The sequence below is a fragment of the Perognathus longimembris genome, chromosome 16 (assembly GCF_023159225.1).
Source record: "Perognathus longimembris pacificus isolate PPM17 chromosome 16, ASM2315922v1, whole genome shotgun sequence".
NCBI classification, from domain to species: Eukaryota; Metazoa; Chordata; class Mammalia; order Rodentia; family Heteromyidae; genus Perognathus; species Perognathus longimembris.
This window is the reverse complement of record NC_063176.1, coordinates 43,545,170-43,572,890: the sequence shown is the minus strand read 5'-3', so window position 1 is coordinate 43,572,890 and position 27,721 is coordinate 43,545,170. Positions and strand designations below refer to the sequence as shown.

General features: G+C 35.0%; 1 pseudogene; it reads right to left on the bottom strand.

The window, feature by feature from the left end:
- Nucleotides 1-1,434: 1,434 nt before the first annotated feature.
- LOC125364530 overlaps nt 1,435-27,721 on the bottom strand; it is a 34,446-nt pseudogene continuing 8,159 nt past the window's right edge.

Genomic DNA, 27,721 nt, shown 5'->3' with positions numbered 1-27,721 from the left:
GATGAAATAAAAAAAATCACATTGCCTTTATTTTTTTTACTTTTGCTTTGTAACCTTTAAATTTAGAATATATTAATTGTACAAAGGATTTTCACAATGCTATTTTCAGAGATAGGTAGACAGACAGACAGAAATAGAGACATGTAGTTATTTCAGTTTGACTAATTTCTATAGATCTTTTTCCTTAATTTCGCCTCATCTACCAGTCCCATAGCCAAGCACTACACCTTCTCATCATGAAAACGAAGCCAATTTTCAAACATCCCACTGTGTTCACCCTCAGTCAATTCAAATGTTCTACATTACTTTAACAAAGTCCTCTGAATTTTAAGCTTTGCTATCACTTTTTATTTTTGTTGATCATATTTCCTCCCACTCCAGTGATATCTGCACTCTAGTCAATGTAAATTCCATGTTTCAAAATTGTAATATTTGTCTTGCATATACCCAACTGGTTTAAACTCAATTTACTCATGTATTTTCCCAATAAATTATAATGAAAGACTGAATATAATTTTTACTAAATTACTTCTTCATAATTTTTTCAGAAACTATGTACTTGAATATTTTCCTGTCATAAAGATTGTACCAAATTCTATAATGGTAACAAGCAATTATTCAATCTGTCCATCAACCTCATCCTTTATAAATAAAAATAACTAGCTCTTACTATCTGGTATATCAGCCACAGGAGGAATGAAGGCAGCACATCTCCATATAAAGATTTTGATGACCTTGGGTTTCTTCTTGATTTTTCTTGCTGTTCTCAATGTTATCTTTGGAAGGAGGGAATCTGTGGAGTAGTAATATATAGCTCTAATAAATAATTTATGTCTCTCCAATCTTTTACAATTGGACCTTGGAGGCATCCATCTTCCACCACTTTACCCTAAGTGGAGTCTTGGTATAAAGGTTATCCACACATTGAAAGAAAACAGGGATGCGATCTCTGCTGAGACTGGTAGCATCAAAAACTTGTCAGTGTTGACACTCCTGTTGTGGTTTGAGTGATAGGACCAGAGGCTCTTTTCTCACATCTAATTACCTTAAAGTGTTTTTGCTTCAATACAAAATAAAAATGTGTATTGAATTCAATTGAATAATTTTCTATTCACAATTCTTACTTCTATCCATGGGTAAAATTGCCTGCAATAATAATACACTGTATCATCATTTTAGGTCATCAAGTCACTTTTTCATCTTTTCAAAATTGCTCAGAAGTTTTTCATTCTTCAGAACATAACAGAATAGAAATTTTCTAGTCTTGGGAAAGACTTTAACTAAATTTAGGATTTTTCAGAGCTTGAAAGTCGCTTATGAAAATTTATATGGAAGTGGAAGATTTATTTTGTGTGTGTGTATGTGTGAGTGTGTGTGTGTGTGTAGGTGGGTGTGATCGCTCTCTTTTTAAAAAAAATCTTATACATGATTTCATTAGGCGCTGGGTAAGAAGTTTAGAACACTATTTTTGTAAGGATAAATTCCAATTGTTAGAGCAGAAACATCACATGTAACCTTGGGCCTGAGGAGCACCTTTGATTTGGGGTGGAACTTGTGAATTCCCGCTTTGTGCTCAAGCTCTGCTCTGTAAGCTCATATTTCTCTTTTTCCGTGTGGAAACTCTGGTCTTCCTGGTGTCTGAGCTACCGCAGCATTTTCTTGAAGTAATCTTTGGTGAGGTGTTTGGAGATTTTCGCCTTGCTGATAACAATTTTTTTGTGGAGGTGGCAATAATAAATTTCTGGTGTGATCTATGCAGAAGAACATGATTGAAGGTCAGAGGGACAGAGGGCTAGAGTGAGTCACAAAAGTCATAAACCACAGCCCAGCTGCTTTAATAATATCACCATCTTGCCTCTGGGGTGCCCCATGAGGATGATGGCGGTGGTCCCTGGAGGGATGCTGGCTCTCAGCTGTCGCATAGGCGGACTGATGGGCATTTCGCAAAGCGTAACTACCCTTTCATGTCACCACCAACTGGTTTGGTGTCACTAGCAAGAACCTTCTCGTTCTTTTACTTTCCAATCTTGCATTTATCAGCTGAGTACTTCCTCTTGTACGTGGATTTTCTGAAATACATCGCAGATGGAGGAGTATCTGCCAATTCCGACCAGAACTGCGTGTTAGCTGGAGGTCTTGCAGTTGAGATTTTTAAATTTTTCTCCCGAGGTCATGAAATTTGAGATAATTTAAGAGGACAATGACAAGATCCCTTTTCTAGTTTTAATTGTGTGTGTGTGTGTGTGTGTGTGTGTGTGTGTGTGTGTGTGAGAGAGAGAGAGAGAGAGAGAAAGGAGGGGGAGGGAGAAAGAGGAAGGGAGAGGTCAATATGAAGAGGGAGGGAGGGAGAGAGAATGTGGGGCAGGGAAGAAAAAAGAAAGAGAAAGGATAGAATTTAATTATTTTTGCTCGCATTGTTATTTCTTCAAGAATGGTATCACTACATGGTATTATAGCAATATTTCCAGTTATTTTTCACAATTGATATCCATATTGGTTGTAGTACTTTACTTTCAACAGAGTATTCTGGTTTGTTTCCTCTCGTATTCCCACCAGTACTTGTTTGTGTTCTGTTATTTTTTTTTCTTCCCTTCTCCTTCCTACATCTTCTGTCCCAAGGATAGCCCACTGATTAGGACCATGAAAAATTTTCCCACTCTAAGTAAACATGATCAGATTGGATCCCCTCAGATAAATCTAGGGCAATACCTCTTATTTCAAATGTTGAAAGTATAACTGTATGTCTAGCTCATGTTGAAATATAAGGCCATATATTCACATGTACTCAGTTTGCAGCATAAAGAACTTTGAGGGTGTAGGATTATTCTACCTGTAGCAATGAGTCCACTAGAAACAGATTACAGTGAGAAACAAATTCCATAGTTTCTTGGTGACCATGTGTCTGTGACCACTTGAGTTATGATGGTATCATCTGGACAAATATTCCAAATATCTGAATTGCAATTCTCTATAGCATCTACCACAAAAGGTAACTCCACTCCAAAGTATGTACTGGCTGTGTTGTTTTAAATCATATTGTGTGAGCCGCTTGATGATCATTATCTACCTTGAAAGACTTATCTAAGTACTACTGATCCTGTATCATTTTATGCCTATGTGATGATTGAGATTAAAAGGTGGTGAACACCATCAGAATTTATTTATATAGCCTAACAATTTCTAAGCAATATTTTAACACACTAAGTAAAATAATTTTTATCTTTAGAAATCTCTGAAAATTAAAATGATCATTTTCTTTTAGCAACAGTGCATTTCCTTTTTATAATCAATGAGAAAAAGTCAGTAAAAATACCTCATGTGCCTCATTACATAGTCAACAAAGATTTGGATTTGGTTGTGATTATAAACAAAATGTCATAGTGAATAGGGAATTGCATTTAGAAGTAACAAATCTATTGCAAATTGTTATTAGTGGTGATGTTATTGCGTGTATAATTAGAGCTTTTACAGATAAGAGATTTCCTTGGAAATCATATAAAATGCTGTAATATCATGTCAATTTTAGAATTAGACAATAGATATGCAAGTTTTAAATTTAAGCTTAAATACAGCGACATTTAGATCTTGTCTTTCCCAAGTTGGAAAAAATGTAACAACAAACAGTACCATTGATTCTTCCAATTAAAAAATTCTTGCTTAATACCCTTTAGCAAGAGAAATACAATAACAATTATAGTTATTCACAAAGGACTTTAGAAATGGTAAAAGGGCCAGCATGAAAACCCCAGTTTTTAATCTTCCAGAGAGAAACTGCAGTCTTTTATTTCTGTTGAGTAGAGTATAAGAAATCAATGACAGGTACAACTCTCTTTGGAATAACTTTTATAACCTTCCAGTGAAAAAGTGTCTATTCTTGGCATGCCACCCACAGTTCACTGACTTTGAACTAGTCATGTCCAATCCCTAGTCCAATGAGGCTCTTTTAGCTATCTCTTGTGGACGATTCCCCTGAGACTTCTTTACTGAGGTATTTCCGGTTGCTCTTCTCGTAATAAAGAACAGTCTTAGAGGACAGCCATGTTACTCATCAAATGAAGTTCATGGCTGAGTTATTTTCTTTGTTAACTTTTGAAGGTCATATCAATTTATAACTACATTTTTAAAAAGTAAGGATATTGCCAACAATTAGTTCTTTTATCTCCATGTTTCCTTATTTTAAAGAGCCTATATTAATCATATCTTTTATTGTTTTATTATTTGTGCAAATGAGTGAAAAGTACATTTTTAGTCATGACTATAAATAGAAAAAGAATGAGGTTCTTTTAATATTATTTATCCATTTGAAATTAATAGTTTAAATTACTTAAGATTTCAAAAGTACATTCTTTACTTTGCAGTTGTTAAAATTTTCAGGGTACCAGGCTATGTAATGCATTTTCCACAATTACTTGTTACATAGTATATACAATAAGCATTTATTGTGTTCTTACTAGTAAATACTGTATGATGTACATACAGAAGCAGGAAAATGTAGAAGAATTATTAGCTCTGGGACTCATTACCTTTCAACTGGAAGATAAAGAGAGGAAACATAAAAACCAATGTATTACAGAGAATATTAGAAGGTGACAGATACTAGGGAATCAAACCATGTGTGGGTGTTTGGGAAGGGTAAGCAATCAAATTTCCTGTTTCTTTTTTTGAAGAAACCAGAACACAATTTATATAGCAGGAGGCACTTGGACACAGTATTTCAAAAATAGTTGAAACTGGCAAGTGATAGTGACCAACAGAAACACACCTGGCCTCTTTGAAGAGCAGGAAGTAGGGCAATGAGATGCTATGGACCAGTGGGGTTTTGACTGCTCAGAACTGAAATGACACTGGAAAGCTACTGGTTGCTTTCTGAATTAGAATGCACACTTTTCTTGGACATAGCAGAGCAGGGAAATGATTTTACACTCTTGGCTGTATTTTAAAAAATAGAAGGCTGCTGCTTTTGAGAATAGTGGGAAAACTCAAGGTAGGTCTATATAAGGTGTATACTGGGTGCTGTGTTTTGTAAAAAAATAAAAATATGATCAAGTCAAATTGAATGTCCCAATGAATCAGGTGTTGTACTCAAATGCAATGTTCCTAAGCTGAAACATTTTTTTTTGTATGAGGACTTGAACTCAAGAGTTTGTGAACTGTCCTGTAGTAATACATTATTTTCATTCAAAGCTGGTACTCTACCATTGAAGACACAGCTCCAATTTTAGCTTCTTTCAATGAGTAATTGGAGATAAAATTCTCACAGACTTTCCTTCCCCAGCAAGCTTTGAAGAATTTTTAGATCTCAGCCCCCTGAGAAATTTGGATAAGGGTGTGAGTCACCAGCTCCTGAATCAATCAAGATTTTGTTTGGTTGTTTGTGTGATTTTCCTGATAGACTAGAGAGAGGGAGCTAGAGAGGGGAAGGAAGAGTGTGGGTAAAATAAGTTCTAGAAGAATATTCCACTGGTCACTTTTCAGATATTTAGCTTGAACTGTTCTAAAATGTAAAGTTAGTTATTATGTAGAGTTTCCTGGACCAATAATGTTTAAACATAGCTATCATTGGTACATAAATGCAATTGAAATTGTAGTACATGCTAAGAACATGAATTAAGAAGAAAATAACAGGTTACAAAAATGGTCTTCAAGGTCTTCTATGGTTCAGAATTTGGTTTAATATTAGGATTAGCAATAGACAAAACATGACTAGGGTCACAGAAAAAGGAAGTCCAGGGAAGGATGAACATATTATCAGATTGGCCTTGTTTCTTTGCGTGATGGAAGGAACATGAGACTTTATGTCAGTATTCTGTATGAGAAAAATGTGATCCAGATTATGATATTTGCTATAAAAATCTGTACTAATCAGGATGCTTTGGAACATATTGTAATTTTAAAATCCTCATTTGCTTGAAAGTTGAAATGTCATATGTCTTTTGAATGACACATGTATCTTAGCCTAAGTACTATTCTATGTCATCTACATTCAGGGAATGAAATTTTAAGATTTCTCTGTGTTTCCATCTTACTTTCTACTTCAAGGAAATTTTATTTCATGACTTAGGAGTTTACATGCACCTTCTATGAAGCTTTTGGTAAATTCTCTTTGCCATCTCAACTTGTAAGTAGTTGTAGAGCCACTTTTTCTGTGTTCAGAATTTTTTTTTTTTTTTTTTTGGCCAGTCCTGGGGCATGGACTCTAGGCCTGAGCACTGTCCCTGGCTTCTTTTTGCTCAAGGCTAGCACTCTGCCACTTGAGCCACAGCGTCACTTCTGGCCATTTCTGTATATGTGGTGCTGGGGAATTGAACCCAGGGCCTCATGTATATGAGGCAAGCACTCTTGCCACTAGGCCATATCCCCAGCCCCTGTGTTCAGAAATTTTTATGACAGAGCTCATGATATTTTGTCATACATGTCCGTCCCTGTGCATTTTTGACCCAAAGAACGGAGGCTGACCCTTGTGGATTCTCTGCCATATTTCAGGAATTGTGGGCCGTGCATAAAAATGGCAAGCATTAAATATACAATCAAGCATATGGAAAGATATATGGACATAAGCAAGATCTGCCTTTAATAATAACTCATAACTTCTACTATTATCATTATTTTGATAGTGAACCCTTGACCTAATTATACTAGGATCGTTCTATCATTATTAACATGTGTGCCATTTGGATGCATTCACAACTTCACAAGATAGTCAGAGAAACAGTCTTTTCCTATAATCTGTGACAGGGAAATTGTGTGTGTGTGTGTGTGTGTGTGTGTGTGTGTGTGTGTGTGTACAGAATTTTTCATATGACAGTTTATAGTGAATTGTTCTAGTAATTAAATGGTATTTGAGGCATTTTCTACAACCTATGATTTTTTTCATCTAAAAGAATTATTTAACAGCATAGAATCTTTTATGAGGAAACTTAATTAGCAAGAAAATACTTTCTCCCCCTCCCTCTCTCTCTCTCTTTCTTTCCAGCTTCCTCTTTCCTCTCTCTCTTTCTCTCTTTCTCTCTCTCTCTCTCTCTCTCTCTCTCTCTCTCTCTCTCTCTCTCTCTCTCTCTCTCTCTCTCTGTCTCTCTTCTCTCTCTCTCCCTGCACTGGTACACAAAGTGTGAAAATTAGGCTAAAATTCTTTTAAAGGATGGTATAACCTGAGTCCAAAATTTGGCAGAATATGGATGTTTCAGACAAAAATCTGAGAAAGATACCTAATCAACTTCTGGCTAGCAATAATGAGCTTCTCCCCCTTCCATATTTTTTTCCTCCATTCTGGTGGGTCCCACTTAGTATACTGTTTACTGTCAGTAACAGTATTGAGACATTGAGGAAGGTGGCTAGAATCTCCTCCATCAGATTCGATGACAGCTAATTGTAATTCAGAAACTGGAAACCCCTGGGGAGGAAGCAAAGTATGAGTCTGCCCAGATAAGGTTGCTTGAGGCTAGCTTTGATGGTGAGAGTATTTATGAGTTGTATTAATAATAAATGAATGAATGCTGTAACAATAAAATATGAAAACATTCTTATTTGACCATTAGGACGTTGCTTACTTGGCCACAATAATAAAAAGAAACTAAATATTAAATAATAAATCACTTCTTTAGAAGAAAGTCTTCATGGGATTTTTTTTTAATATTCATACTGCTTTTAACAGAGGTTGTATGGGGGCATTCTCAAAGTGACTAAGGTTTGCATTTTTCTTTATTTAGAAATGCTTTGTTATCTCTTTCCATAATTTCTGAGTATTTTTCAGCCTTGAAACTCTTTTCTGTGTATTACTATTATTAAGCAACTGATGCTACTTATAATAAAATAGTACTATTAGTTTTCTCTTTATTATCAAATATTTAATAAGTTGGTAATGATTATTACATTTTATTGCTTTCCTTACCAAGAAAAGATTGGGTTCTCAGTTCTTTCTGGTACCATTGTTAATAATTTTCTTCTCTGTCTAAAGATTTGTAGAGTTCACTGGAGAAATAAGAAATATAAGATAAACTCTCATTGCCTAAAGCCACAGCCAGACATTGGGGCCCAATACTTAAAATCACATCAAATGGGCCAGACTATTTTATTAATCAGAGTTCCTTCTTGTCAGCCTTTTGTTGCAAAAGTGAAGGAAAACCAGACAAACTTGTCAGTTTGATGTGGATAAGATTATCAGATACTTTGGGGTTACATGTTTGGAGTGCATTTGAGAGGACTGAAGACACATGCATAATAATAACACATTTATTTCTCACTATAAAGCCTGACTGTAAGACTAAAAAGGAAGACAAAGATGGACAGACAAACAGACAGAGATGACAAATAAGTTATCTTCTTACTCATAGGCTGATTTACCTAATGAGCTATATAATTTACACAGCAATTTTACTGTAAAAGCTAAAAAATAGAGGGTAATTCTTTTGCTCATTTTATTGACTATTCTAGTATCACAGTTGATGAGTAGGGACACACAGAAATAAAACATTTTGGAGAAGTCAGTAGGGAAATAGAAAATATTTAGTGTAGGACTGAATTTAGAATTCTAAATTTCATACATATTTTAAGCATATATAAATCCTCTTTCTGCAAGTAAGATTTTAGATACTTTGCAATACCAGTCTTAAATAATACAAAAACAGAAAATTATTACAAGACTAAAAGTGTCAAGGTACATGAGGAATGAGGAAAGTACTAAAGAAAATAAAAAAGCTCTGAGATTCTATGCTAACACAAAAAGAGCGACAAAGTTGCATAGTTCTATGTCAGTAAAAGGTATAATTCTTGTTATTCATGAGGGAGAAATATTTTCAAGATTTGCAGCTATAGGGCAATTTTTCTATATTTTTTGTTTGTTTGTTTTGTTTTTGTTGCCAGTCATGGGGCTTGAACTCAGGGCCTGAACACTGTCCCTGGCTTCCTTTTGCTCAAGGCTAGCACTCTGCCACTTGAGCCACAGCGCCACTTCCACCTTTTTTTATATGTGATGCTGAGGAATCGAACCCAGGGCTTCACGTATACAAGACAAGCACTTCACCACTAGGCCATAGTCTCAGCCCTATATAAAGTTTCTTTAGCTGTCTCTTAGTTTGTCCTTGATAGCAACTGTACAGAAAAATCAAAGAAAGTAATCTTCATTGGGTCTGGGTCACTTCCTAGAAGATCACAATAGCTCAGTAGCTATGTCCATACAAACAGATAAAATGATGCTAACCAAAATGAACTCCAAGTTATGGAAACAAGTGGTTTATCATTGTAGTTGTTTTCAACATACAATGTGAAATTATGCCCTTTTTCTTTAGTCTTTCTTCCCCATGGTTTTACCCCTGATGTCACTGTAATTGATTTTGGTACCCTGGATATTATATATATATGTGTGTATATATATGTATATATATACATATATACATATATATACATATATACATATATATATGTATGTATTGGAACTAGTGAAGGGAAAGGAAATACCAAAATCGAGAGAGAAAGGATAAAAAGACATACCAATGCAACAGCAATGCTTACAGAACTATGTGGTATAAACCAACTGTGCAACTCATGGTTGGGGGATGGGGAAGGGAAAGGCAGGGGGAAAATGAAGAAGGAGGTAACAAGGTGAATAAGAAATGTACACACTGCCTTATGCATGAAACTGTAACCCCTCTTTATATCACGTTGACAATAAAGAAATGAAAAAAATGAAAAAAAAATTTTCATGTGAACGTATGAGATATTTTATTAAACTACAAACCACAATTTATCTGTTAAAACATACAAATACATTCAAGGAAATCCGAACATTACCAACTTTGGGGGGAAATCTGCTGATACTAGAAAAACATTGGAATATTTACAGAAAAACTTTACTCCACGGTCCTTATTGGTAACTTAAATGGAACTGTAAATTAGGTGAAAAAACGTATTTGTTTACCTAGAATACATATCAAAGTGAGTACTCTGCAGTATATCTGAAACGTTTTCATTTAAACAATTTATTTGATTCTGAAAATAATTTGACCTGCTAGAATGACTTTTTTCCAATTATGTATGATAAAACTGAGGCAGAAAGATTGCCACCTTGGAAAATTCACACAGACTTGAGTGATGGACTAAGGCTGCACCCACTTGTGCTAGGATTGTGGCATCAAATTTGTCTTCCAAGAAGCTCAACATTCTCTAGGGAAGGTGATATGAAAGGGGCAGATGCAGCCAGATGGAAGAAATGAGGAGTGAGGGAACCACAGTACAAATTTTGATATGATATGAAACACAGTAAGAATTATAGAGTACAAAACTTGATTATAGTTCCATATTGTTTTGATAGCAATGTGGCCCTGATGCCATGTGATTTATTTGTTTATTTTTAAATTTCAATACAATCACTTGCTGGTGGCTTCATATTTTTCAGTGGTTTACAGATCCTGCAAAGTTAACTTAGCTGCTTCCATGGTAGAGTAAGAGTGATACTCTACAAGATTTTGTTTACCTTAGATTTCTGTTATTTCTTTGCTTTTTACATTCATATGCTCTTGTGCTTTGCCTCAGAAATACCTAATTGCACCAGCTTTCAGAATATGAAAATTGACACTGAATTTGGAATGCAAATGAGCCTTAAGATAGAAATGTTAGGTATTTTATCTCACTAAAATATGCACACCATTACATCAATGCCACCTCATTTGTTTACATAATTATTTTTATTAACTTAGGCATTAACCCCTTTATACCTGCATGGCTTGCAAAAGGTTTGTCACAGCCTGTGCGTTTGTTCCATTTCCACTCTGTTGATTGATGACTTTCCTATACAAAAGATTTGTATGTAAAACATTTTAATTTCTTTTATTAAAAATTCATTTATTGTTATTGTACAGAGGATATACAGAGGAGTTACAATAAGTCAGATAAAGAGTACATTTCTTTTGAACAATGTCACCCTTCCATGGTTCTCTCCCAGTTTATCCCTCCCATCCCCACTCACAAGTTACGTAGTTCCTTTGCAATTTAGTGTCTAGTAAGTATCACTGCTGACTTTGGTCTCCCTGTGTCCTACCATTTCTGTGCCCCTCTTACCTTCCCAAAGAAAGAAATTAACAAACAGGACAAAAGAAAACTGTAATGCCAGCAAAGGAAAATATAAACTTCTTGTTTCCGTTTCTTGGAATTCAGTTCACTAAATAGTATTTTATATGATCTGATGCAAATAACTATTGAGTCTTTATAATTCTCTCTTAAGAATTTCCTGTTTTGGTCTCAATTTGTGTGAATGCCTAAGACTTGTATAATTTATCACATCCCACTGTACATTTTTTTCTATCATACCTCAGCACACACACACACACACACACACACACACACACACACACACACTACCATCCAGTGTATTTACTTGTAGATTTATAGGCACATTCTAGTTACCACAAATGAGGGAAATCACGCAACCTATGTGTTAGGTTTGTCCAGAAAATTGGCCCCTTCCCCATTGTTTTTCTTCTGTGCTCAAGTGGCACTCTCTAGACGTCCTTACCCAGCAGCTGTAACTTGCACACCTGGGGGAAAAAGAGGGGTTCCTTCAGTAGGGGTAAGAGTCCCCCAGGTTCGAGGTCACTTCCTGATCTACTGTAACCACACCTACTCCCAGCCCTCTACTCTTCCTCCCCACCTCTCATTAGTTCCTACCTACACTGCACACTACATCTGGTGGAGGGCCTGATGGTTCTTAGAATAAAATCCCACGCCTGAACAAAAACGTGGGGGGTCTTCTTTCTCCAAATCCTTATACTTCGTTTCTTTGGGTCTGACTTAATTTGCTTATTATATTTTCCCTCAGTCTTCCCATTTCCTTACAAATGGTACAATATCATTTTTTCTGATGGATAAGTAGAATTTTATTTTGTTTATATACCATATTTTCTCCATCTATTTATCCACAGAGAGGAATCAGGGTTGATTCCATATCTTAGTTTCACTGAAATCCTATTCTTGTTTCTTTTGTTACTTCTATATGTGGGGTCAAGTCTAAAATGTGTTTGCAAAAACCAATGCTGGGAAGCTTTATCAGTTTTTTTATTTTTTTTCTCATTTACAGCTGTTTTCCAGTAGTTCTTCACCTGGCTATTTCTGATTTTGTCCTTTCTAATAAATATAGATGAATACATTGCTTTATAGGGGTGTGCATGAATCATCCTAATGAAATATCAAATATAGGACAGGGTCCTAGGAACTCTCAAATTTGTAGTCAAATTTGTCCTTGGACTAGCATCCTGGGAACTCTTTTTGTAGTTGTTCTCTGAATGAAGGGCAGTCTCCTTTGAACCAACCATTGACTAGAAGAATCTGTACTAACTCTGAGAATTAGTGATTGAACTGAATCAAATTGCTTTGCTTAATACCTATTGGTGTGGTAGATTTGGAGAAATGTTTTAGTGAAGGCAATGAGTATGTACTTGTTGCAAATACTACATATTAAATGTCCAAGTGGTATCAGAAAATGCTACATAATACTCTAAAAGATAAATGTGCTTGTATGTACACATAAATATCCTTTGTATTGCTCCCACATGCTTATACAAATAGATGTACCAATATAAGTTATATGTATACAATTATATAGGCATCATTCAATTATGAACGTAAGATATATGTGCAATGAATATATGTATACTTATACACACAGGTTTTTATGTACTTTCTGTATTTGATATATAAGTATGTTGATAAGTATAGACATATAATCATGTACACACTATGTTTTGCAACATTAAGGTTTATGATTTAACAAATTTTAGTTTTGATATATGTATGCAAATAAATCACTTACAATCTTATCCTAAATTTAAATAAAACTTTTGGTCCTTTACTTGTTGTGGAAAATCCTGATATAAAGCTCTTGCCTAGATGCCTGCTGTTGTACTTAAATTAGTTTTACTGCAATATTATTCTGTTGGCAGAAGAGCTAAAACAAGCATGGGAATTATAAGTTAGTATCCATTCTAAGAAGACAACAGTTTCAGAGCATGTGATTATTCTGATGTGCTAATATGAAATCATATTATCTCCAACAAGCAACTGCTTAAGACTCAACATTTGTGCATAAGTCAATTGCTTGGAACTTCACAGTTCTATTTTTCAGGAGTAACTTTCTACAAAACTGCTAGTTCCTCAGGCCATATCACAAAACACTACTTGACACATAAGATTGTTGAACTACTTGTTAAAAATACCTTTTGAATCATGCTTTAGAATTCAGAAGAAAGGAAGCTGATAAATTCTATTTTCCCTCTTGTGATACTGGAGCAAGAATCCAAGTGGGTTAATCGCCTGCAAGATTCATGATTCCAACTTGGAACAGAGGTGACCTCATGGCAGAACTAGCTATTTGTATAATTATGGGTTTTATAACATCTCAAGATTACTCTCTATTCTATGGAGAATAAATTCTCATCAACTTTCCCTTGTACAGCTGCCTCTTTCCTTATTGCTTGAGTTATAATTTATCTTTAAGCTGTCTGCGGATTTTTCAATTCATGTTCTCAAGCATTTAGGGAGGGAGCTGCTAGAAGAGGAGTGGGAAGAGAGGAGGAAGAGGAGATATATGAAGGGAAGGGGGAGAGAAACAGGAAGGGGAGATGCAGGAAGGGAAGGGGTAGAGAAACAGGAAGGGAAGGGGGGAGAGAAACAGGAAGAGGAGGAAGAGTAATGGAAGAAAATGAGCAAGAGGTGGAAGAAAAAGGGAGAGAAGGAAGTAAAATACCAAGGCAGAAAGAAACAGGAGAAGGAAGGGGTGGAGAAAAATCACAAGCAGCATTCCCGATTGGGCCTGGGTTTTAACTAAGTGTTGTGTTATGCACTGCTGTCTTTCCTGGGACTATGAGTCACGTGCTATGTTCCTTTTAAGGAAGAAAAAGAGGAGTCACAGAACGGTTTTCCAAATTTGCATTATTAAGTGGTGGTAATAGGATTTGAATTCCAATTTCTTTTGCTAGGCTGAAGTAAATAAACATCTGCTTTTCTTATAAGGCTATGCCTCAGGGCAGAAATTGCATAGGTCTAGCATTTCAAAACTGAAGAATTTTAGTCATACTAAATAGATTAAACTTGAATTACATAATTTGCTTAAAGTTACCTTGCACTAAGTTAGCCCAATATAGTAAACCAATGAAACATAAGTGTTTTCCGAATCTCCAATAATTTTATGTTCCTGAATTTTTTACCTTTCTTGTCTGTTTCTTGTGACAGAAACAATTGCAAAACTATCCTATTATATGAGTAATGAAAATTCTAAAAGATTATGTTTAAAAGTAAGTCATAAGTCCAATGAAAGGATTTTTATAATTGGCCAGATACCATTATTTGATGATTATGATGTGTTAGGTATGGTTATCAATATTTTTTCATATTTTCCCCTTTTATCTACAGATATAACTAACCAATGATTTCAGATTGCCTGACTTTTATACAAAGTTATTGAAGTACATTTTGCTTTTAATAATGTCACTGGTACACAGTTTTTTTTTTTCTACTCACTCCAAGTTTTAGACAACTGCATAAAACAAATGGGGTGTTGTAAAAAAATAAAAAGCAAAAACACAAGAGCATAATATTGCAACAAATCATAAACAAGCAGGAAGCAAACAGGACAAATGAGGCATTAACATGTAGTGACTGCCTCACTGGTATGAAAGAAAGGAATGTTTACCTCATTAATCCATTAGTAACTGCTTAAATGACAAGATTGACTCATGAAAAATGTCATAGAAATTCTAGAATGTCTTGCTTGATCTCCATAAATGTCTGTTCTTCCTTTAGTGTACTAATGCCATACTCGCTTCTTTTAAAATGTCATTAAAAATGTCCAGTGTTTTACCAAGAATCGAAGAGATAAAACGTCTAGGCTTTCTCATCTCTTTAGGGGGTCCCCAAAAAGTACTTAAAAGTGACTCTATATTTTCCTATGCCCTCCTCCTGCTATGGAATTTTCAGTGCTTGCTAACCTTTTATGTGCAGTATCAACACTTTTAAGTTGTCATCTGGGTTTGAGGTGGAGATATGCAGAAATGTGTTTCATGTTTAGATCAATGAAGAACACTGATATTTATGCTACTGCTCACTGGCAGTAAAAAAAATCTCAGGTGCAAGAACTAGTATGGCAAATGCACTACGGATTCTGATTCAGAGTGAGTTCAAATGGGTCTCTATGCAGAAGTTTACTTCCTCTGTCCCATCCTGCTACTAAGCCTCTGCCAAACTGTTTCTTCAATCTAGGAATCCTATTTCGTACCTGGTGTCCTCTTATGTATTTGTTTAGTGGTAGGTTTTAGTCATTTCACATGATGTTTAAGGACTCTGATTGCATTTCTATGGGGATACTGAGCTTCTGTACTGAGATGACTTCTTGGCTAAAACATATTTTTCTTTATTTATCTGTGCTTCCTCAGTTTTCTGCTTGGTTCCCAATACTCATTATCCTGGCTGAAATCATGTATTTCTAGCAAAGAGAATAGTGCTGTTTGTTGTTGAATGTTACTAGAAGTCAATTTCTGGCAGCTCTGTTCACATTTCTGCCTACTATTATTTGAACTTCTACTAGATCTACAACTTTCTCTGATAGGTCTTTGGCAATTTATCTCCTTGAAGCCTTAGGATCATGGGAGCCTTATCTTAGCTGTGGTCCCTTCTAAAACTTGTCTTAAATCTCTTCCTCTCTTTACTTTTTTAGACCAACTCAGGTAATTTCCGAGAGCAATTGTCACCACTCTCTTCTCTTAATCAGAGAAATTTCTCAATTTCCAGTGCAGTAAAGGGAGTATGAATGAAGATTCACTGATGCATGCATCTATTTACCAAACTTAAACTCTCCTATAGTTTCTCAAAAGTCATGGGATTTTCAATCAAAGAGCCACAGTGCTACGTTTTCAATTTAGATTCATCATTTTGTTAGCTCTACAGAAGATGGCTTTGAGGAGAAAAATGGAAGAAAGCAGGTGAACCAGTGATAAACTGTTCAGTACTGTTCACCTTTTACTTGACCTACATATGGAGTCAGCAAAATTTTCTGCAAAAGACCAGAATGTACACATTTTAGATCTTGTGGGACAGTGAAATCTTTGCAACTATTTAATTCCTTCTCTGTAGCTCAGTATGTAAGATGAAATCTAAATAAATGCACTGTGCTCTCAATCAGATATATTTTGGGCAACAAAATTAGGATTTCATAAGTCATATAACATTTCTATTTTAATTTTTCACATGATATAATTCATTTTTTGTTCCTTTTTTAATCTATTGAAGTATAAAATCGACTTCTATTTGTTGTTCATCGAAATACAGACCACAATCTAGATTTCTTCAAATTATCCATCTAACCAATGCCAGAAGTCTGTCACCCCCTTTTTTGTAGAAAAGGAAAACGTTTTAAAGTAGAAGGTGAGAGAGAAATGAAGGAGGGGGTATCAAGTTAGACAAGAAATATACTCAATACCTAATGTATATAACTGTAAAATCTCTGTACTTCACATTGGCAATGAAAAAAAATAATTAAAAATCCATAATAAGAAGGTATAAAGCTTTGTTTTTTTGTAGTTCACAAGATATTAATATAATTAATCCACATATTTGTTAAATGAATGGAAATATGCTTTTCAACATTATATTCTAGTAGAGAAAGAGCAAGGGTAATGGCTAGGGTATGGCGTGAGTATATCTTCCAAAGGGTAATGCATTGTAAGCTTGGTTGCCAGTGTGACCATGCTCTCACAGATGGGATCTAGAGGAAGGTGATTTGATCAAAGTGGTGGTATTACTTCTGCAAGAGTGTGACTGTGAGACTCTTACATTCTCATGAGAGCTTGATTTTGTAAATATTACTGTCTTGATCCCTAAATTTCTTTTACTGTCACAACACAATCTCTCCCCCTCACTAATATGTAAGAGTCATGCCATCCACCATGTTATGAGGTTAGCCATGTGCCTTCCCACCAAACCCAAGCAAATTGGGATACCAAGTGATAGCAACTTCAAAATGAAAGTTAAATGAGTCTCTGCTCTCTATGAAATAATATACCTCAAGTGTGTTGATACAGTATTAGGAATTATACAGATGCCTAAGGTAATTTATTCATATAGAGAATTCCAAGAGAAAGGATTGATTAAAAAAAAGGGCGGGGAGGGGGAAGAACAGAAAAGATTGCCTTCTTTCTTGTTTGGCTGACTCCTTTTGTCAGGACATGACATTAGGTGATTTTACATTGATTAGACATATCTACTTGCATTTTACCTGAAGGTTTTGTGCAGATACTTCTAGAACTATTTCTGAAACAAAAATTCTTTCTTTAAAGTGTATTTCTGATCAAACATTTATGACATTATTGTTCAATTCCAGGGAATCCCTTTTCCTTAAAAATATTTCCATTGGAGAAATAAAGAGATATTTCATGCCAATTATTTCATTCAATACTAGTGTTACTGTTGCTATTGATGTACAGTATAGACATAGCAGTCCTGTACAGGTAAAAAAGTTATAACACTACTAAATTCTTTGTATTTGTTTCAAACTTCCCAAGTCCAAAATGAAGAGTGATATCAGAGTCAGTTCTCTGATATTTCCTCCACATGCTTCTTTCCTTTTTATTTCTCATGTATTCCAATGACTTATTCAGGCTTACAAATGATTCTTCTTCCTCTTCCTCTTCTGCTTTTCCCTGTCCTCTGTATTCTGCTTTTGCAGAATATTATTGCATGAATATTATTCATGGTCATTGATACCCTTCATAATCTGGTTTCTAACAAAATAAAATGAATAACATGTAAAGCTAAAGTGTCCTATTTCTTAGAGAACATAAAATATTTTCAGAATGGAGTTATATGCCTTGAATTTAAAAATAACACTCAAGTTGTGAAGGAATATATCAAATACAGCACAGTAGAAATTTATGTCCCAAATGATATTCAGGCAAGTCATCTGTGGAAAATATGATGTTATTTTGGTACAAACTACGTCCAGTTTCAACAGTAAAAGAATTGCATTTTCAGAGTTGTTACACAAAGTGGGTCTCCTAGAATTTTGCTTTTATAAGCCTTGAAAAAAGTAAAGTATTTTATAGACTTCATTCAAGTGATCTTTGGAATTCAGAACTAGAGAGAATCTTTAACAACTTCTAATTAAAAAATGGCATAGGGGAATCCAAGAGTCTGGTTGGGTCAACTGCTTCCTGGCCTAGTTCTATGAATTGCAATTAGTTCTGCTTACTAATGGCAGTAGAAAAAAAATCCAAGTATTTTTACATATCAAGGTTATCCAGGTTAATGAAGAGCAGAGTCCTTGAGTATCATTGACTCCACCATGTATAGCAGTTGAAAAATCATTTTTATGAAAAGTAGGGTACATATGTATATACATATCACTGCATTTAGTGTTTTCTTTGGAATGATCTCCATTGCTTATTTTTTGTAGATTAACTCTCTTCTTTAATGTTCCTTATTAACCTATTTGTTCCCATTTTGTTATTTTTTCCATTTTTTCTGTTTTAGTATAATTTGGATGATTTTTACTTTCATATGTAGCAAATATATATACATAAATATATAATTTGAAGAATTTTACCAAACTTCTAACAACAGTCATAGTATAGTACGCATAATAGTCATACTCACCTCATTTTTTACTTTTATATGTGGTTGGATTTTGAGAATTATATACATACATAAATCTTACAATCAGAAGAGTAACAGCTGGCATTTAATCATCAATTACTATATGCCAACATAATATATCTAACACTTCAAGAACTATCGTTTAGGTGACATTGTTATAATTTTCAAGTGACCAGTGAAGAATGTGAAGCTGAAAGGGATCAAATCATTTTCTGGACAATGCAGCTAGAAAATGTCAGAGCAAGAATGTAATCTAGGGACTCTTGTTTTATCTACTACTCATAGTGCATAAGGACTTTTAATTTAAAGAAAAGAGAAAGGCAGTAAGAACACAGAGGGGGAGGAAAAAAATGTCTAGTCAGAATACTAATGTTAAAGGTGGTAGGGTAACTAAAAGATGAACATTTTGCCTAGTGCAAAAGACATATTTTAGGATCTTGCCACATTAGTGCATATTTTTAAAAATCCATAAATTACATGTGTTACTGCAGCACATTCTTACGCATGAGCAAATGTATGGTAATATGTTATCTTCTTTGCCAATTTATTATTTGGCATAGCAATACTTAGCATTTATAAATATCATGCATTAGTCTTTTATAATATATTCTTTTTTCCCTTTATTTTATTAGTATATATTAGTCCTTTAAGGGTATTTCCACATATGTATAAAATGTTCCTTGATAAAATTCAGCCCATCTATTACTCTCCCTCAAACAATTTATCCAATTTTAAAACAATTTCAATGTTTTATTCTATACATGTGTATAAAGCACTTTGACCACATTCACCCCTTTTTACCCTCTCCACTAGCCCTAATTTCTCCTGCTCATACTTGTCACTTTTTTAGCTCCCTCTCATCCTTCTGCGTTAGTGTATATTAAGTAACCAAATGGGTTTCACTATATTTCACACATGCATGCATTAGACTTCAATTACATTAAACTCTTCTGTTCTTCCTTTCCCTTTCCCCTCATGCTTACCTCATTCAAAACCTTCCAGTAAATTTCCTTACTATAGTAATAGATAGATAAAAGGTATTTTGTTATCATGTACACTCCATAGTTTCCCTGTATTTTTACCATTTTTCTACATACTTCCAAATGAAATATTCTCATAGTAGCATATACATATGCATATATAACTGAAAGGTTTATATTATATAAAATATATATTTGTACACATATTTTATAAATATATATTCTATACACACATATATAATCTGCAAATCACAGAAAACAAAGAATTTGTCTTTCTCAACCTGAGTTAGACTTTGGTTAACATGATGTTTTACAGCCATTTCCATTTTCTTCATATTACTTAATTTTATTCTAATTTATATCTGAAAAACACTTTTCAGAAAATCTCATTTATTACATAGGTTGCTTCTTCAGCAGGAATTTATATATGTATATATACACATTCATAATTACCTTGAATATGCCAATTCACTGCTCTACTTATCATGCACTTTACTCCTTCAGATATTGCCCAAGAGTAGCCTTGTAGTTCTATATCTGGTCTTTCCATACTATTTTCCATGTTGATTGTACTACTTCCCACCAGTAATGTATAAGTGTCCTCTTCAGCCTCACATCCCTGCTAGAAATATTTTTTCTGCTGTTGTTTGTGTAACCCATTCTTACTGGAGTGAGATGAAATATCAATGGCATTTTCATTTCCTTTATGGCAGAGATTTTTGAGCATTTCTTCGTGTTTTTATTGGTTCCTAGGAACAATGTATAGATCCTGGTAGGAGTAGAATAAATAAATAAATAAATGAAAAAGGTTGTTGGTCTGATTAGATCTTGATGCCAACAATTGATTTCCTCGATAAAAGTAACTAGAATGAAATTGAAGAAAAAGCTAAAATACTTTTTAGCGTTTTGTTTGTGGTGTAATTTAGTTAAGGGTCTGAGAAGTCACAGAGAAAGGACGTTTTTTTTTTTTTTTTTTTTTTTTTTTATCTCAATGCCTGAAGTTAAATCTTACATATAAAGAGGAAAAGTCTGAATTAAAGTAGTTGGAACTGTCACACATGATTGTTCTGGCTCCCAAGAGATGTCTGGGAAGCCAGATTTGAGGGGGCTGAGGGTGGGAAGCAGAGGACAAAGCAAAGACTAGGAAATAAGGAGCGGGGGTGCAGTGAGAAAGAAAAGAAAACACAAGATAATTAGCTGCCATGATTAAAAGGTTTCAATTTTCAAATCACTTTTCAATCTAGTTCCTATCATGTGAAAAGTTGAGGTCTATTTCTAGAGGAAGTAGTCTGCTGTACTGAAAGATGTCTGGTAAATAATTATCTTCCTTTTTATCCATAAAAAATATTAAGACAGATTTGTTTAATTGCCATAACCAATCCCCACAGGGCACTGGCTGAATCCTGAGGGATTGCCATTTGCAGTCTGACCTAAATACTTGGACTTGAGCCTGGTGGTATACAAACACTGATGGCAGAAACTGGCCAGTCTTCTTCAAGGTCACAGTAGACAGAGCCTGTCCCTGTGCTCATATTCTGAGGTATGAGCTCTTGTGTTCCCTTAGGGAATTGGATTCCAAGAGGCTCTTTACCTTAATACATTGATTTTCATATGAAACCATCACTTTCTCTGACTGCATGTTAATTCAGTAACATGATGAAACAAAGTGGGATTTTATAAGGCAGATAAACTAGGAGACTTCTTTTTGGAGGGAAGTATATTATTTTGCATGTTGTACTGAAGTTTCAGAAATGGAGGTGAACGAGGCCTGAGAAACCAAGGTGAGTTATTTGGCAATATGAGAAAAATGTTCCACAAGTACAGCTCCATGTATACACGTAATCTATTAGCCCTCACAAACTACCAAAAATGTTAAATAAGCCTCATAGTAAGTGTAGGAAATGAAGTTTTAGTAAATATCAGACACAGATATTTCACTTCTACAATATGGGTGCAACATTTATGAACTTCATTCATAAGTGAAATTATGAAAGTGCTAACTAAGTGTGTGGTGTGGGTGTCTTCATCATTATGTAAAGAGTATCCCAATACACAATTTTAAAGATAATTTATTGCTATTTGTGACTGGTGTTTGCTGTCTGCCAGTATTAGATTACCAAATCAGCATTTTACTCCTTTAATATTTATTTCATCTTGACAGTTGGTTCAAGTTTGCATGGCAGTGATCAGATCTGTGTAGCAATGGAGCTTTGCTATTAATAGGAATTTGGTATAAAGAGCGTTTACATGTCCACTTTTGGGTAGCGTACTTGGATAAAGGTGGATGCAAGTGCTCCCATAGTCTATCCTTAAGTTTTTCTTACTCACATTAGGGAAACATAGTTGTTAGATTTTTGTTATTAACTGTTATTATATAGTTCTTCCATCTCTCCACCGCAATTACTGTAAACAGATAAAACGTTAGGTTAAGTGAAGTAAGTCAGGCCCAGAACAACAAACAATGCATGTTTTCCTATCCCATGTTGAACCTAGATTTACTTTATAAATATGTAAGTAAACACATACAGGGTTATATTCAAGTGTACACAATGAATTAACCAGAATATGGTATGTATGTTCAGAGGTGAAATTAAATAGCATATTTTTTTAGAAAAATTATTCCCAAGTCTAACAGAATGAATATCAGAAAACTGATACTTGATATATGGGAGAGGAGGTGAAGAGAAGTAATAGATGAATGAAGGTGAGGAAGAATGCAGTCATAATATCCAATGCATATCCTATAAAGCTAGGAAAATTGAAATGAAGGGTTAGGTCAGGAGAAAAGGGGGAGAATGATGAAAGGAGTCATAAGGATCAAGATTCATTTTACTTGCAAACTGATTTGTTGAATGTTAATTTTTTGGTACAACTACTTAAACATAACAAACATATAATTAATAAAATAAAATAAAATAAAATGTTTAATGTTAACTATACAATGTTTCATCTCATACCACAGAAGCATGTCTCATTACTCATCATTTTACTGTTAAAAAGAGTTTTTACTGTAAAAAAGAACTTTTTTCTTTCACTTTTATTATTGGAATAATTGTACAAAGAGGTGTCATTGAGAAATTTCCATATTGTCTCTAAGATACTTTCAAAACATTCACTATAACAGGCAGGGAATATGAAATTAAAATAAGAAGCTAGGAGGATTTCTTAGGGAAAAAACTAACATCCAAATAACAGGCATATTGAAATTTAGAGGACCGGAAGTGGAGTTGAAAAATTATCCAAATTTGTTCCCATTATTGACTGTCATGAGATCATAGATTTTTATGGCTCACAATGAGTTTAGTCCAATGGATGATAAAAGACCTCATCCGTGGTCCAGCAACAAATCATCTACATATTATTCTAAACAGCTGATATACCTCAAACAAAAGTGTGGTTATTAGAATGATTGGATTTCTTTGTATCACTGTACTCCCAATTTCAGTGGAGTTAGATATTATTTTTTTCTGTCCTTCTTTATGATTCTTTTTTTTTCTTATTTATTGTCAAAGTGATGTACAGAGAGGTTACAGTTTCATATGTTAGGCATTGGATACATTTCTTGTACTGTTTGTTACCTCCTCCCTCATTGGAGCTAGATATTAATTAAAATAATTCAAAAACACATATTTCAATGAGGCTACTAAGAATAATAATTTTAGCAGTGTGCTGGTGGCTCACACCTGTAATCCTAGCTACTCAGGAAGCTGAGAGCTGAGGATCATAGTTCATAGCCAGCCCTGACAGGAAAGTCCATGAGACTCTGTCTTCAATAAAGTAGCAGAAAATCCGAAGTGGCATTTTGGCTCAAAGTGATATAGCACTAAGCCTTGAGCAAAAAAGCTCAGGAACAGCACCTAGGCCCTGAGTTCACGCTCCACAAAAGACTAAATCATCATCATCATCATCATCATCATCATCATTTCTTCAAGTCCTCAAGTGCTCATCCTTAGCAAGATTTAGGAGGTCACTTGCTCCCTTTTGATGGGGGCTAAAACTGGAAAAATAAATAAATAAAATGGGACTGGTTACAAGAATTGTCAACACAGAGGAGACACGAATGCTGCTAGAGAGAATTCCACAGTGAGATTTTCATATTAGGAAAAACAATCACTTGTAGCTGACGCAGAAGATAAAGATGTCTAATCAGATAGAATGTCTCAAAAGAATTAAGAATTAATATGCGAAGCAGGCTTGATCATTACCAATCCGAAGAGATCACCGCAGAATGACTAACCAAGGTCATCACTATGCCAACCATGAGAAACAGGAGACAATATACTTATGCCCATTGCCTCTTGGGATACTATTTCTAGATTCTTTTATATGCTGGTTACCTATTTATCTGAGGCAGAAAGTCAGACAAAGTGGGATTAATACTTTTAGATAGTTATCAAGATACCAAAGAAGGGTGGATTTCATTTTGAGATTGACCCCCAAAGTTCCCCCTACTACCAGTCCCTGCCCAGACCTCATTTATATCAGAGCTGAAGAACTCTGAACAACAACAACCCTGGGCTATATACTTCAGGGAACCTGGGGCTCACTGGGTGAAACTCTGTTTGAAATCCTGCTTCTAGTAAAAAGAACAACAAGAAGAATCCTAAAGGCTGTTATGGGAAACTTTCCCTAGTTCAAGATTTACTTCTTCCAGAGAAGGGCATTCTTACAAGCTGCTTCCCGCCCCCGTACCCCCTTATTTTTTTGCCAGTCCTGGGGCTTGAACTCAGGGCTTGAGCACTGTCCCTGGCTTCTTTTTGCTCAAGGCTAGCACTCTACCATTTGAGCCACAGCACCATTTCTGGCTTTTTCTGTATATGTGGTGCTGAGGCATTGAACCCAGGGCTTCATGTATGTGAGGCAAGCACTCTACCACTAGGCCATATTCCCAGCCCCAAGCTGCTTCCCTTCTATTATCAACTTTGTGTTATATAGGCATCTTGAGAAGAGGTGTGCAACCCAAGGGAAAGTGTAGCACTCCCTCCCCTGCCCCCCAGCTCCTCGAAACAATAGGGCTTATAAAATTTCACTGTCTTAGTGTTTACTCTTAGCTTCTATAACTCCATTTTGGTGACTCCATGCTGGAGAGCTGGACCCCCACCCTTGAGACTAGTTCCTTGTAGTTTGACATTTAAAAATATATGTATCCCTGTTCTTCTCTGTATCTAGGTAGCAACTGTAGTAACAGATTGTTAAAATGATCATAGTAATAGTTTATAGCAATAATTATATTGACAGTTATAGAAATGCCATGGCGACTGTCAGATTGGTTTAGTTATGATTGAGTACTGAGTTGTTTTAGCCCGCTCATGTTTGCTTAGTTGATATTAGGGGAACATGGTAACAAATGTTAAAATAAAGTTGGTATTAGGTCAGCCTGACCACAAAATTCTGCTTCTGTAAGCTGCTTGCTTAACCCATTTGTGACTTGCTCTAACCCCAGCATTGACCCCCTGTGTCTGCTATGTGACCACCTCCTATAGAGTGCATATTTTCTATCTTTAAAAATCCAGCCCTGCAGTGGCTCATTGCTGTTCTTTGCCATCCCGATGGTGGAGAGCAGACACTGTGTACAGCTAAATAAAGACTCCTAGCTCAATTGACTGAGTGCTGGTGATTTGATTGTGAGGAGTTTGAGTCCCGTGTGACCAGGATACAACAAGAGGGTCAGTTAATTATGTGCTGCTAGGTTGACCATTTTTATTGAACCAGGAAATTGGCTGCCCTACCAGAATCACTTTATAGGAAAGAAAGTATTGGAGATTTCAAACACAAATAGGTTAGAAGAAAGAAGCAATAATTATTGAGCTCAACCTTTTTACATGGTTATTTACTTAATTTTTACATCGGCCATTCAGGATTGGTGTAATTAGCATTTTATAGAGGAGGACACTAAGGAGATTAATTTGTTTAGAGTCACACAGATATAAAGGATAAAGCTGTAATGTGAACCTAGGTCTGTCTGACTCCAAAGTTTAAACTTTTTCTGTTTCATCAGGCTTGGCATCGGGTCTTACCAACCTGTGTCTTGTCAGTATTTTGAAGGAAGAGATAACCACAGATAGGAAGATGGAGAGGATCACAATGAAAACAAAAACAAAACTTATTCCTGGGAGATAGGGGAAAGTTCTGGATTGGGAAGGATCTTTTCAGTTGAGGACAAAAATTATCTGGCAGGGGGTCCACGGGGGGGGGCGGGTAGGTGGCAGAAATGCCTGGGTAGAGGATTCTGGCAACAGCTGATACCTTTATATTTAAGATTCTCTTTATCCAGGTGTTCCAGGAATTCATGGTGAGAAGTAAAACATAGTGACTCCTTAAAAATGCTTTTTACTTAATAAAGGATTTATTTATATGGTACAAAATCTGAAAAAAAAAAGATTTACTTCCTCCATAAGGGGCAGAAATAAGGCCTGGGCTGTTTCATAGTCTTTCAGTCACCTATAATCTGGACATCTATACAAGAGAAATGAGGAAAGGTAGGCTGGCTTGATGTTTTCCATGTAATGATGCTATATAATACCTAAGATTCATTATTTTCCTTTAAAATAGTTCATCTGTTTAGCATTGGAGTTATTCCGTGGGCAATCAAAATTTTCCTAGCAACACTTTAAAATATATTTCTTTAGGTAGTTACACACTGGAGTTGCCATTCAACAGAGCACTTTATGAACAAAATGCCTTTTGACTAATGTCACCCCTTTTAATATTCTCACTCACCCCTTCCACTCCACCCCTCTTCTCACTTTTCTTCGTGTTTTATAAAAGGGAGAAAAAATTGAGTTTGTGAAGAAGACTGAGTTGCAAACAAATTAGACTAAGAAATGAGAAGTGCAGTAAATATATTTCATAGATAATATTTTCACAAATGAAGACCAGAAGAAGTAGCTTATAGAGTATACGAAAGAGAAAGAATTAGAGTTGGAGAGCAAGAATGTAGAATCGATGTCTTTACTTTGTAAGTCTTGCAAAATATTTTGAATCATCAAGCTGTATCTAAGTACACTGCTGATTGAATAAACTCAAATATAATTGATTTTAAAATAATAATGAAGCTGGAGGCTCATGGCTTATGTCTATAATCCTATTTATGGAGAAGTCTCAGATCTGAGGATTTGAATTTCTAAGCCATCTCAAGTACACAAGTCTAAGAGACTGTCTCTAGGATTAATCAACTAAAAACCAGACAGGATATGGCTCAAGAGCTAGCATGAGAAAAATGCCTAGTGAACACTTAGAATTATCCTCACTATCAGCAATAAATAAATATATAATGACTAAATGGGATAATAATAAATAATAAAAATAAATAATGGAATAAATAATAATAATAATAATAAATGGAATAATAATAAAATAAATAATAAGAATAAAATAGGTAAATAAATAATAAATAAAAATGAAATTTAGTAGCATTAACTTTCTTAATTTACCCAAATAGGTAAATATAGTATTAAAATATCCCAATAGCTAACTGCAGTTTTGTATTTACATAGTAATGTGCCAGACTATGAAATAAATTGCTTATGTAAATTACTCATTTTAACCTTTAAAACAGCATTTAAATAAACACAAGTATTATTATGTTTATTCTTCAAGCAGGGAAACTCAACTTAGAGCAGTCGACATGCTTCCATAGTTCAAACATATTCCAAATACTACAGTATACCAGAATTAGTAGAAGTGATTTTTTTTTAACAACTAGCATGGGAAAGCCTTTGTAAGGTATCCCACACTATTAAAATTTGACTACCAATCTGAAAGCAGAAAGTAAAAATACACCTAGAGCTGTAGTTTTGTACTGTCCTGGGACTTGAATTCAGGGATTAGGTTCAAGCTATCACCAAGTTGTTGTTTTTTTGTTTTGGTTTTTTTTGCTCAAGGCTAATGCCCTACCACTTGAGTCATAGCTCCACTTCCTGCTTTTTGATAGTTAATTGGTAATAATAGTCTCATGGACTACTTATCTAGCCTGGCTACAAAGTTGATTTCTCAGATCTCAGCCTCCTGAGTAGCTAAGGTTGCAGGCATGTACCATAGGCCCCTGGCCGTTGTGAGCTTTTTTTTTTTTAACCAGCAATTTTCCCATTCTTTCAGGAAGGCCAAGAATG